The 10,931-nt window shown below is 38.9% G+C and overlaps 1 protein-coding gene across 5 annotated transcripts in view; it reads right to left on the bottom strand.

Annotated features, from left to right (window-relative positions):
- Nucleotides 1-10,931, bottom strand: part of Stox2 (storkhead box 2) — a 258,791-nt gene that overhangs the window by 23,470 nt on the left and 224,390 nt on the right. The window lies entirely within an intron of this gene.

Consider the following 10,931-nt stretch of genomic DNA (forward strand, 5'->3'; position numbering starts at 1 on the left):
TGTACTGGACAATAAGCTCACAGCAGTAAGGAAGGCAGTATATAACATTGGGATGGGGGAAAGGCAGTGTGGTCTAGAGGCAGGAGACTGCAGGGTTGTTCTTAAGGATGTGCAATCTGATGCTGGCGTCTAGGCATAAGCAAGGCCTTCGTAAGCCGGGAGGTGTGTGGGGGTGTACATCGAAGGTGAGATTGTTTTTTGGGAAGTCACAGAGAAGGGGTATAGCTATGTAGCAACAGCTATGAGAACAGAATTGAGTGCCAATGGCCTCCATCACATGGAACAGTTGAGTCATGGAAGGAATTTTAAGATTGATGAAGGTAGATGTCAGAAAGTGGCAGCCATGATGATGGCCTGTAAGAAGAAGGGAAGGACACATTACAATGTCCTAGAAAACTGTGTTCTCTTGTGTATGTTTGCCCACTAAAAGGGACAATGGAGGTAGGGGAGACCGACGAGCGAGGACTGAAGGATGACAATGCTGATCTTTGAAGTGTCAACCTGTGATGGAAACACCTTCCTCTATTTTGGAAATCTTTACACTATAGTGTGGAGATGATCAAGTTATACTCCAAGACCCTTTACAATTCCCAGAAGGGGTAACCCCAGTAGAAGGAGAGACCAAGAGAACGGAAGAATCAGCTCCTGACAGCTGAGTGCCACTTGTTTCATACTTGTGTGTTCCGTAAAATTTCAGGTGAGAAGAGGTCCTACAGAAACTGTGAAAACAATCAGCAGTCAGATTATTTGTGCTTTCCTAATCTTACTTCTTGCCTGCATTTATATCATCTTTCCTTTTTTTAATGGTTTCTTAAGCATGACTGTAATAACCTACGAAAGCTGGCCAGCCCAGAAGATGTTTGGGGGCTCCAGAGTGGACCAGCCTCACTGTCTGGTGACTTAAAGCTATGTTGAGCCACAACTCCTAGTTTGCAGGAGAGAATAGAGGATCTTTGAGAAATGAATACAGCTTTGACAGACTAAAAGAGAAATGGTATGATGCATGGAATTAGGTAATGGGGCTGGAGATCCCTAGTGTTGGGGTTAAGTCTAGAATCAGTCAGAACAGTAGGACTCCAGGGTCCAGGCTGAGCCCTGGATCTCTTCCCAAGTCCAGCTGAATTCTGTGCTTCCTCCCCTCTGCATTATTTGGGATTCTATCAACTCTGTTGTAGCTCTACTCTCTGCAAGATGGATGTGAGAGGAGTAAGGCTTCCTGCTAATGGATGGGGGTGGGTGGCGAGAATACTGAAATTCAGAAAAGAAGCTCCAAAGAGATTAAAAAAAAAAATTAAAAACTAGCTGGGCGTGGTGGCGCACGCCTCTAATCCCAGCACTTGGGAGGCAGAGGTAGGAGAATCACCATGAGTTCAGGGCACCCTGAGACTCCATAGTGAATTTCAGGTCAGCCTGGGCTAGAGTGAGACCCTACCTCAAAAATTAAAAAAAAACCAAAAAACAAACAAAAAACACCAAAACTAAAAACTGATCTAACCAGAACCCATAAAGTTCTGAAAGAGAAACCTTCTGAAAAGTTCTTATAATATTTGACAGCAGCAAGTAGAAACTAACACAGGAACTTAGGGCATTTACTAGAGAGGTGAGTTTTGCTCGCTGGGTGGGGAAGCTCAATTTACATTGAACACTCTAAAAGGACAGAACTGTGTGGGCTAGGACCATTTGAGTGGGCAAGTATATAACAATATATTTAAACTATTTGACAAGTACCCAATTGTTCCATGCAAAATCTTACTCAATGCATAGGGGCTGGAGGGATGGCTTAGTGGTTAAGGCTTTTGCCTACAAAGCCAAAAGACCCAGGTTCAATTCCACAGGACCCATGTAAGCCAGATGCACAAGGTGGCACATGCATCTGGGGCTAGTTTGCAATGGCTGGAAGTCCTGGTGCACCCATTCTCTCTCTCTCACACACAAATAAATAAATGTTAAAAAAAAAAAGAATGCACAAAAAATCATGGTGAATGCAACAGAGGTGGGAGCTGGGAGCTCCTCTAATCATCTCTCCCCTCCAATGTGTGCCCTGGAATGCAGCGAAAGACACTAATATCCTCTTTTTATTCATTCTCTCTCACTGCATTTCAACAGTAGAAGATGAGAGGTATTGAGGCCAGCTGTCTGGCTTAGTTGTTGTGTTAGCCATGTGGACCTACCTCAAAGTCTCCTTGAATAATTTTTAAAATCAGGTAAGGAGGATGATGGGGTCAGCTACTGAAGAGTAGTGAAAGCAGATTCCAAGACCTTTGGACTTGTGTATAATTTGAGATAGCAACACCTTCAAAAATCTTATCATAGTAAGAATGTCTCGGAGGACTGAGATACAAAATATTAAACAGAAATTTTAGAGTTGTAAGTTGAACTATTTCCTGACTTTTTATACATTGCAATAGAAAACTTCTTTATGAAAATGACGAGTAGTAAAATTAATTATTTGCTTTACTGTTTTGGCCAAAACAATTCGCTTCATTTCTCTGCCATCTTCTTAGTTAATTTCTTATCACTCACCACAGCCCATTGTAGGAGGCAGCATGCTTTGAGTGTTTGCAGTGTCTGTGTTCTGACACAAGTTTCTCTGTAACAGTGAATACTGTCAGTAACTTTCAATGCAGGATACAGAACAAAATGGAATATGGGTACTCTAAATAATGATCTCCCTCTTCCTTTTTGTTGTATGTCTGTATATGAGTGTGTATGTGATATGTGTATTTGTGTGTGTGTTCATGTATGTGAATGGGGTTGTGTTCCTGCCACTGCACATGTGTGGAGGTCAGAGGACAACTTGGGATGTTGGTCCTTGCATTGCACTCTGGTTGAGGCAGGATCTCTTGTTTTCACTGGTCACCAGGCTACCTGGCCTGTCTCCACCTCCCTTCTCATTGTCGGTGCTCTGGGACTGCAGATGCCAGCATTTTGTGTGTTTTCTGGATATCTGAACTCAAGTGCGAATGCTTACAAGCACTTTATCCACTGAGCCATCTTCCCAGCCTTGATCCCATTTTTATCCTGTATTAAGAGAAGTTAATTTACACTCCCTCCCCACCCCCAATTCATCAACAAAACTTTCTGCAGCCAAAAACTTCCTGGATCCTTTCCTTACACTCCACCTCTATTACCAAGCATCTCACATACTCTTCTCCAATGCAAATTATGGTAATATCTCACTTGGCCCATTAGAATGTCCTGGTGATGCTCAGCCTGCCTGACTTCTTTCAATTTTTTTTTTTTAATTTGAGGGGGGAGGGAGAGAGAGGATGAATGGGTGTGCCAGGGCCTTCAGCGGCTGCAAACTCCAGATGCATGAGCCTCCTTGTGTTCTTAGGCTTCACAGGCAAGTGCCTTAACTGCTAAGCCATGTCTCCAGCCCTGCCTGACTTCTTGACATCCTCTGCACCACAGGGCAGCCAGGGATCTCTTAAGGTAATAAAAAAATTATGTCACTTCCTTGTGTCAAACTCCACAATGACTGCCTATTGCATTTAGTTGGGAAATCTGATTTCGTGTTAAGTTCTTCAAGGACCTACAAGGTTTGCATCTGCGTACTCAGCTGAGTACCTATCTTCTGACCACTTCCCTGCTTATTATTCTAAGCCTACAACTTCCTCTGTTCTTGGACTATTGCCAAGTGTTTTCTGAACTCAGATAGGGCCTTTGTATTTTTTGTGTGCTTGGCCAAGGATATTCCTGAGGTGGACCTTTTCAAGACTGGCTCCTTCTCATCCTTTACTTCACAAGTGAAACAGCATGTGCTCAGGAAGCCCCACCCTGATCACCCAGTCTAATGCTATATAACATGACTTAGGAACAATTTCCTGACTTACCTACCTCTGTATGTATGTGCATTTATGTGTACAGTTGTCTTACCACTAAATATAACTCCTTGACAGAAGGTAACATGAACACTCCACTGCCAGTACCTCCAATAATGGCTATGTTTATACCAGATACCCAATACATATTTGGTGAATGAATAAATATCCACCTATACTTATAACACTGTAATAGAAGGGATTTCTTAGGATACTTTAAAGAATTATGTTTTATGCATATTTTGATAGTTACAAAACAGATACTAAACATATCTAGTCTTTCAATACTTAAGCTGGTCTCTCATTAATTTCATGATTAATTCCCAAAATATGGTAGTTATTATAGAAAAAATTATATATTAAATGAGGTTTGGAATATGCATTTAATATCTGTATTAAAGGAATCATTGATATCATATAACACAACACAATCTTGAGTCAAAGATTTTCTGTGGATCTTATATCAACTTGCTTGAGAGACTGTAGAAACTGCTCAAATAAAAAGTCCTTAGGCCGGGCGTGGTGACTCACGCCTTTAATCCCAGCACTTGGGAGGCAGAGGTAGGAGGATCGCTGAGAGTTTGAGGCCACCCTAAGACTACAGAGTGAATTCCAGGTCAGCCAGAGCCTGAGTGAGACCCTACCTTGAAAAACCAAAAAAAAAAAAAAAAAAAAAAAAAGTCCTTGATTATTTAGCATTACATTAAATTAACTTGCAGAAAACATTTATTTTTATTTACTTATTTTTTTTAAAAGAAGTAGTTACTAATGAAAGGCAATGACTGGTATATCTGTTTCAAACATGTAAGTTATGTCCATTACTCTAGCCCAAATAATCTTGTATTTAAGTAAATAATTCTTTTGTGTACCTGAGATTGCTTTTAACATCATTTCCTTTTGTCTACTGGAAATTATTTCCAACCTTGAAGTACAACTGAAATAAAACATTTAGGGCATAAGAAAACCCCTGCAGATACTAACATTTTTGCATAAGCTACTATTTATTACTTACTTTTTGTCCATACATTATAGGATGGATTTTCTATTGTCAGAATGAAATCTGAACACACGCTTAGGTCAACTATAAGCTCACAGGTATTTTGTGGGCTAATGAATTTTTTCTTAACTACTATCAGTGTATCCTTTTGTACATACAAAAAAAGTAGTTAAAAGGTTTTATTTTAGTTCCATTTCCTTATAAACATTTAAGTACAATCCTTAGAAGGCATTTGTCCAGTCTAGGATACTTCAGATAATATCAATCATAGGGCCTTGGACAGATAACTTTCTGCTAAGTGAACTTCAAATGCAAAAACATATGAACATATCACAATGGTGAGTGAATTTTTGTTTCAAAAGCATTTGTTTAAAGTAGGCCAGTAAAAATTTGGATACTATTTTCATGTAGAGTACTTTTTCAGTTGAGCTGCATTAAGAGAAAGCTAAGCTACTGGGATGAATGATAAAGGGAGTGAAAATGGGTTACCTACACTAGAGAAAGGAGAGAACCCTTGCATAGAATGAAGGAGCATGCTGAGCCTGAGGAAGTTTGGAGCTTTCAGATGGGGAAGACTGGGGATGAGATACAGAAGGATTAAAGCTAGATCCTTGCAGACCAGAAGGCTTAGGTCTTATTGTCAGTGAATATGAGGCATTGCCCATGCTTTCATATACTCATCATATGACATTTATGTTAGATAACCACTCGTGTGTAATTATTGAAAAGGGACTGCTGTGGACTCCACCTCTCACACACTTGACAAAAGGGTGGACACACAACAGGTGGACAGGAAAGACTGTAGATGCCAGATTGTTTTGTCTCACCATCTACATTACTTGTTTCCTCCTGAGAAAACATCTCTTCCAAGCACAAACATTTTTATTTTATTTAAATCTCCCTCCATTTTCCTTCTAACTTTTTTTTTGTTTTGTTTTGTTTTTCGAGGTAGGGTCTCACTCTGGCTCAGGTTGACCTGGAATTCACTATGTCGTCTCAGGGTGGCCTTGAACTCATGGCGATCCTTCTACCTCTGCTTCCTGAGTGCTGGGATTAAAGGCGTGTGCCACCACGCCTGGCTTCCTTCTAACTTTTCTTTTTTAAATACTTTTGTCATTTTTATTTCTTTATTTGAGAGTGACAGAGAGAGAGGAAAAGAAAGAGACAGATAGAAAGGTAATGGGCGCGCCAGGGCTTCCAGCCACTGCAAACGAACTCCAGATGTGTGCGCCCCCTTGTGCATCTGGCTAACATGGGTCCTGGGGAATCGAGCCTCGAACTGGGGTCCTTAGGCTTCACAGGCAAGCGCTTAACCACTAAGCCATCTCTTCAGCCCCCTTCTAACTTTTAATAAGACTTTTGTTGGAATTATTTCAAAAAGGAATTAACTCTCATATAATTTGTATATTCAAGAAATATTCGAATGTCTATTAAATTCCAAAAACTTTAGACACTCAAGTTCCAAAATTGGATTCTGTTTTGGAGCCAAAAATATACAACATTATTCAAAAAGTACTGTGATAAAGCCCTATCTTTATGAATAAAAATTATCTTTTGTACCATGTTTTGGGTTTGCTTTACTCCCTACCTTTGTATATGAGAGGAGATGACAAAACCCTTAGCATATGACTTTCATGATAACTAACATTCATTCCTTCCAGGATGATATCCACAGCTTTCTGAATGATACCCAAGAAAACTCATATATACATACACCTATTTCATTATATCTTAAATTACTCCTCTTAATACAACTGTGGAATAAAAGGAAAGCCATATTTTTTTTCAAGAGAAGAGCATAATAATAAATAGCAATGTTAAAAAACTTCAACATTAGGGGCTGGAGAGATTGTTCAGTAGTTAAGGTGCTTGCCTGTAAAACCTAATGACCTGGGTTCAATTCCTTAGTACCCACATAAAGTCAGATGCCCAAGGTGATGCATATATCTGGAATTCATTTGCATTGGCTGGAGGCCCTGGTGTGCCCATTCTCTCTCTCTCTGTCCCTCTGCCTCTGTCCCTCTTTCTCTTTCCTGACAAATATATTTTAAAAAATACTCCATCATCTATTTTCTTATCCTTCTTTAATCTGTTTTCCTCTTAGTCTACATTCAGTATCAATTATTCTATTTCCCCATCTCATAGGTATCACTTTTCACTGTAAATGTTAATTTAATCTCTCATGTGGGTGGAAGGGTCATCTCTTACCCTCATGACAGTCACATACCAAAACAATTTAGTTATAAATACAGTTGTGAAACTGCAGTAGTTTATAATGGGGAAGTATTATTATAAGAAAGCATCCAGGAGATACACTGGTATTTAAGAACCCAGTGTCTTAAGTCAAATACAATTAAATACTTAGTTGTAGCCTGTTTCTTTCTCTGTAAAATAAGGATTTGGGTAAAATTATTTCAATTATTCCTTCATGCTTCAAAGTTCTATGATTTTCTATGAATGTAACAGAATTTGGCCAGGCAGTCAAAATACAATGCTCATGTCCAGGTTTATGTCCAATGTTATAGAAATTATTTCCATGTTTATGTGATCTGAAGGAATAGGCTTTAAGAAATTATTAAACAATGGACTGTGATTTTTTTCAAAACCCTCATAATAAAAGTTTCATATTGGGCTGGAAAGATGGCTTAGCGGTTAAGCGCTTGCCTGTGAAGCCTAAGGACCCTGGTTTGAGGCTCGATTCCCCAGGACCCACGTTAGCCAGATGCACAAGGGGGCACACGCGTCTGGAGTTCGTTTTCAGTGGCTGGAGGCCCTGGCACGCCCATTCTCTCTCTCTCTCTGCCTCTTTCTCTCTGTCTGTCACTCTAAAATAAATAAACAAACAAAAGCTTCATATTTTACTCTTTCTGATTCAAATCTTACTCAGCTTTGTTTCTTAGGACTAGCAGGTGCCCTTTCTGTTCTCTAGGCTGCCAAAATAACACCAAAGGCATTTCTACTCCATTAAAAAAAAAAAAAAAAAAAAACAACAACAACAAAAAAAAAAACACCCTGTTCATGGAACTGCCAATTTGCTAAATTTTATCTTCTGAAGTGCCCTTGGGCTTGTGGGACTCATATGCTCTCTGAGGTTTCAGTTAAGTGAACAACTTCTCTGTGAAGCATCAGACAAACGTTTTGTTTTATAATTTAATTCAATTTAGTACTGAAATTTTTATGTTTATATGCTGTTTGATTATTTTAACAGAAAGTCTATTATTATTATTGTTGTTTTTTTTACAAACTCCAGACACATGCGCCACCTTGTGTATCTGGTTTACATGGGTCTTGGGGAATTGAACATAGGTTCTTTGGCTTTGCAGGCAACTGTCTTAACTACTAAGCCATCTCTCCAGACCTCCTATGATATTTTTGTTTTCAAATAAGATGTTATAGAAAAGAACATATTTCTGTCCTACGTAGCCTTGAAGACCACACCTTTATGCAAGGTGGTGGAGAAGGGGCAGAGCATATGACAAGTATTAGCTCACATGCTGCTATGCTTCCTTGAAAATCAGATTACTGTCTTTGATGTGCCCATCTTCCTATTGAAATATGAAGGAAAATTGGTATTAAAAAAGGCACTTTTGTGCCTGGCGTGGTGGTGCACACCTTTAATCCCAGCTCTCAGGAGACAGAAGTAGGAGGAACACCGTAAGTTCAAGGCCACCCTGAGTCTACATAGTGAATGCCAGGTCAGCCTGAGCTAGAGTAGGACCCTACCTCAAAAAATGAAAGGAAAAAAAGGCACTTTTACCAGTTTGCTTTAAATGTCACTGATTTCAAAATTTTAAAACTAGGCCCTTAATTGCAACCAGCAGCAAAGGGCTATTTTAAAAAGAAGGTTGGAAGGCGCGCACACGCACGCACGCGCGCGCACGTGCACACACGCAAATAAAAAGCAAATTTGACATATTTATAGGACATTTATGATAAGCTGATACATGGATTTCCAGTGTGTAACAATAAAATCTGAGGAGTCAGCATTTCAATCTCCTCAAACCATATCTGTGTGTTGTGAAACATGAGATTTTTCTTTTATAGTTCTTTTGAATTTACCATAAATTGTTATAGGCTGTTCTCTATTTTGCTGTAGAATACTAGGAATATTTCCCCCCATCCAACGGCATTTTGGCACTCATTGTAAAACCTCTCTCCATCCCTCCTCCCCTCTTCTTTTGCTAGTATCCACTACTTTCCCAGTAACCACTATTCCATCTTTTTCTCTCTAAGACTGATTTTTTTTTTTACCTTCTACTAATTCATGGGAACACTTACTATTTTTTCTACATTCTTATTTCACTTAATATGATATTCTCTAGTTCCATCAAAATTGCTTTCCTTTAATTAACTATTTATTGAGTAGTTTACACATGTAGGGAATACAGAAGCAATATAAATTGTGGAAAAAGGTGTCAATCTTTTAAAATATTTTATTTATTTATTTATGAGGGGGAGAGAGAGAGAGAGAGGGAGGGAGAGAGAGAGAGAGAGAGAGAGAGAGAGAGAAAGAGAGGGAGAGAGGGAGAGAAAATGAATATGGGTGTGCCAGGGCGTCGAGCCACTGCAAATGAACTCCAGAGGCATTCGCCTCCTTGTGAATCTGGCTTATGTGGGTACCGGGAAATCAAACCTGGTCCTTAGGCTTCACAGGCAAGTGCCATAACTGCTAAGTCATCTCTCCAAACCAAGGCATAGATCTTTATGCCTGCCTTTAGTGAGTTTACAATTTAGTTAGCAAAACAAGATACACACATATGTGAAAATATAAGCTATCATAAAATACTCAAATCAATGTTCAAAACATCCTTAGGGCCACATAAGAAAAATACATGTTTAACAGATTTTACGATGGAAGCAACAAAGAGTAAGTAAAAAATGACCTCCTGGTTGGACATGGTGGCACATACCTATAATCCTAGCACTTGGTAAGTGGAAGCAGGAGGATCAGGAGTTCAAGACCAGCCTTGGTTACATGAGACCCTGACTCAAAAAACTAAATCAAACCAAAACAAAGAAACAAACAAAAATGATCCAAAAAGCAAAAGTGACCTCAGAACAGAACTTTAGTCACTCAGGAAATAATACTAACAATTAACAAGCTTGATCTCATGAAATTAAGAAAGGTTCTGCTCAGCAAATAGCTTATGATTAAACAGACATCCCAGAGAAAATATTTAGTAGCTATAAGTTGGGCAGAGGCATAACACCCAAGAATAGAAGAAACTTAAAAAACTAAACAAGAAATCAAGCAACCCAATCAATAAATGGACTAATGAAATGAAATTAAACACAGATGGTAGGCATGTAAACTAGTCTAGCCACTATGCAAATTAGTATTGTGATTTCTCAAAAACTTGATATGACCCAACTGTACCACTCCTGAGTATTTACCCAAAGGGCTCCAAGTTAACATACCACAGAGATATTTGAACATCAATGTTTATTGTTGCACTATTTACAATGCTAAGTTATAGAATCAACTAGGTATCCAACAACAGAGAAATAAAGAAAATGTGATACACACACACATATACTTTCAGCAACAAAGAACAAGGTCATGTAATTTGCAGGAAAATAGATACAATTAGAGATAATAATATCCAACAAATTAAGCCAGTCTTAGGAAAATAAATATGGTGTTTTTTTCATAATGGTTCCCAGATTTACATATGTGTGTGTGTATGTATCTCAAATACAATTAATATATGTAATGGAAACTATGAAAAAAAATGATCTCCCATTGGGGTAATCTGACCCACTGGGTGAATTTATGTGGAAGAAAGATTCTGAGTAGGGTCTCTAAGAATGAGTAGAACTGGTGGGGTATACAGGTAATTCATATTCATAACATACTATGTTTCCCCTGACCAAATATCCTTTGAAACTAATTCCATCAACTTTACTGTTCAAAAATATTTATTTATTCATATGTGTGTGTGTGTGTGTGTGTGTGTGTGTGCGTGCGCGCGTGCGTGTGTGTGTACAGGTATGCTTGCTTTTCACCTTGCTTTCAGGCAGGGTCTCTTGTTGTTCACTATTCCATATTCCAGGAAATATTCCTGTCTCTACTTCTTTTCTCTTCATGGAATCACCAAGATTACAGAAAT

This window comes from Jaculus jaculus, chromosome 1 (assembly GCF_020740685.1).
Source record: "Jaculus jaculus isolate mJacJac1 chromosome 1, mJacJac1.mat.Y.cur, whole genome shotgun sequence".
NCBI classification, from domain to species: Eukaryota; Metazoa; Chordata; class Mammalia; order Rodentia; family Dipodidae; genus Jaculus; species Jaculus jaculus.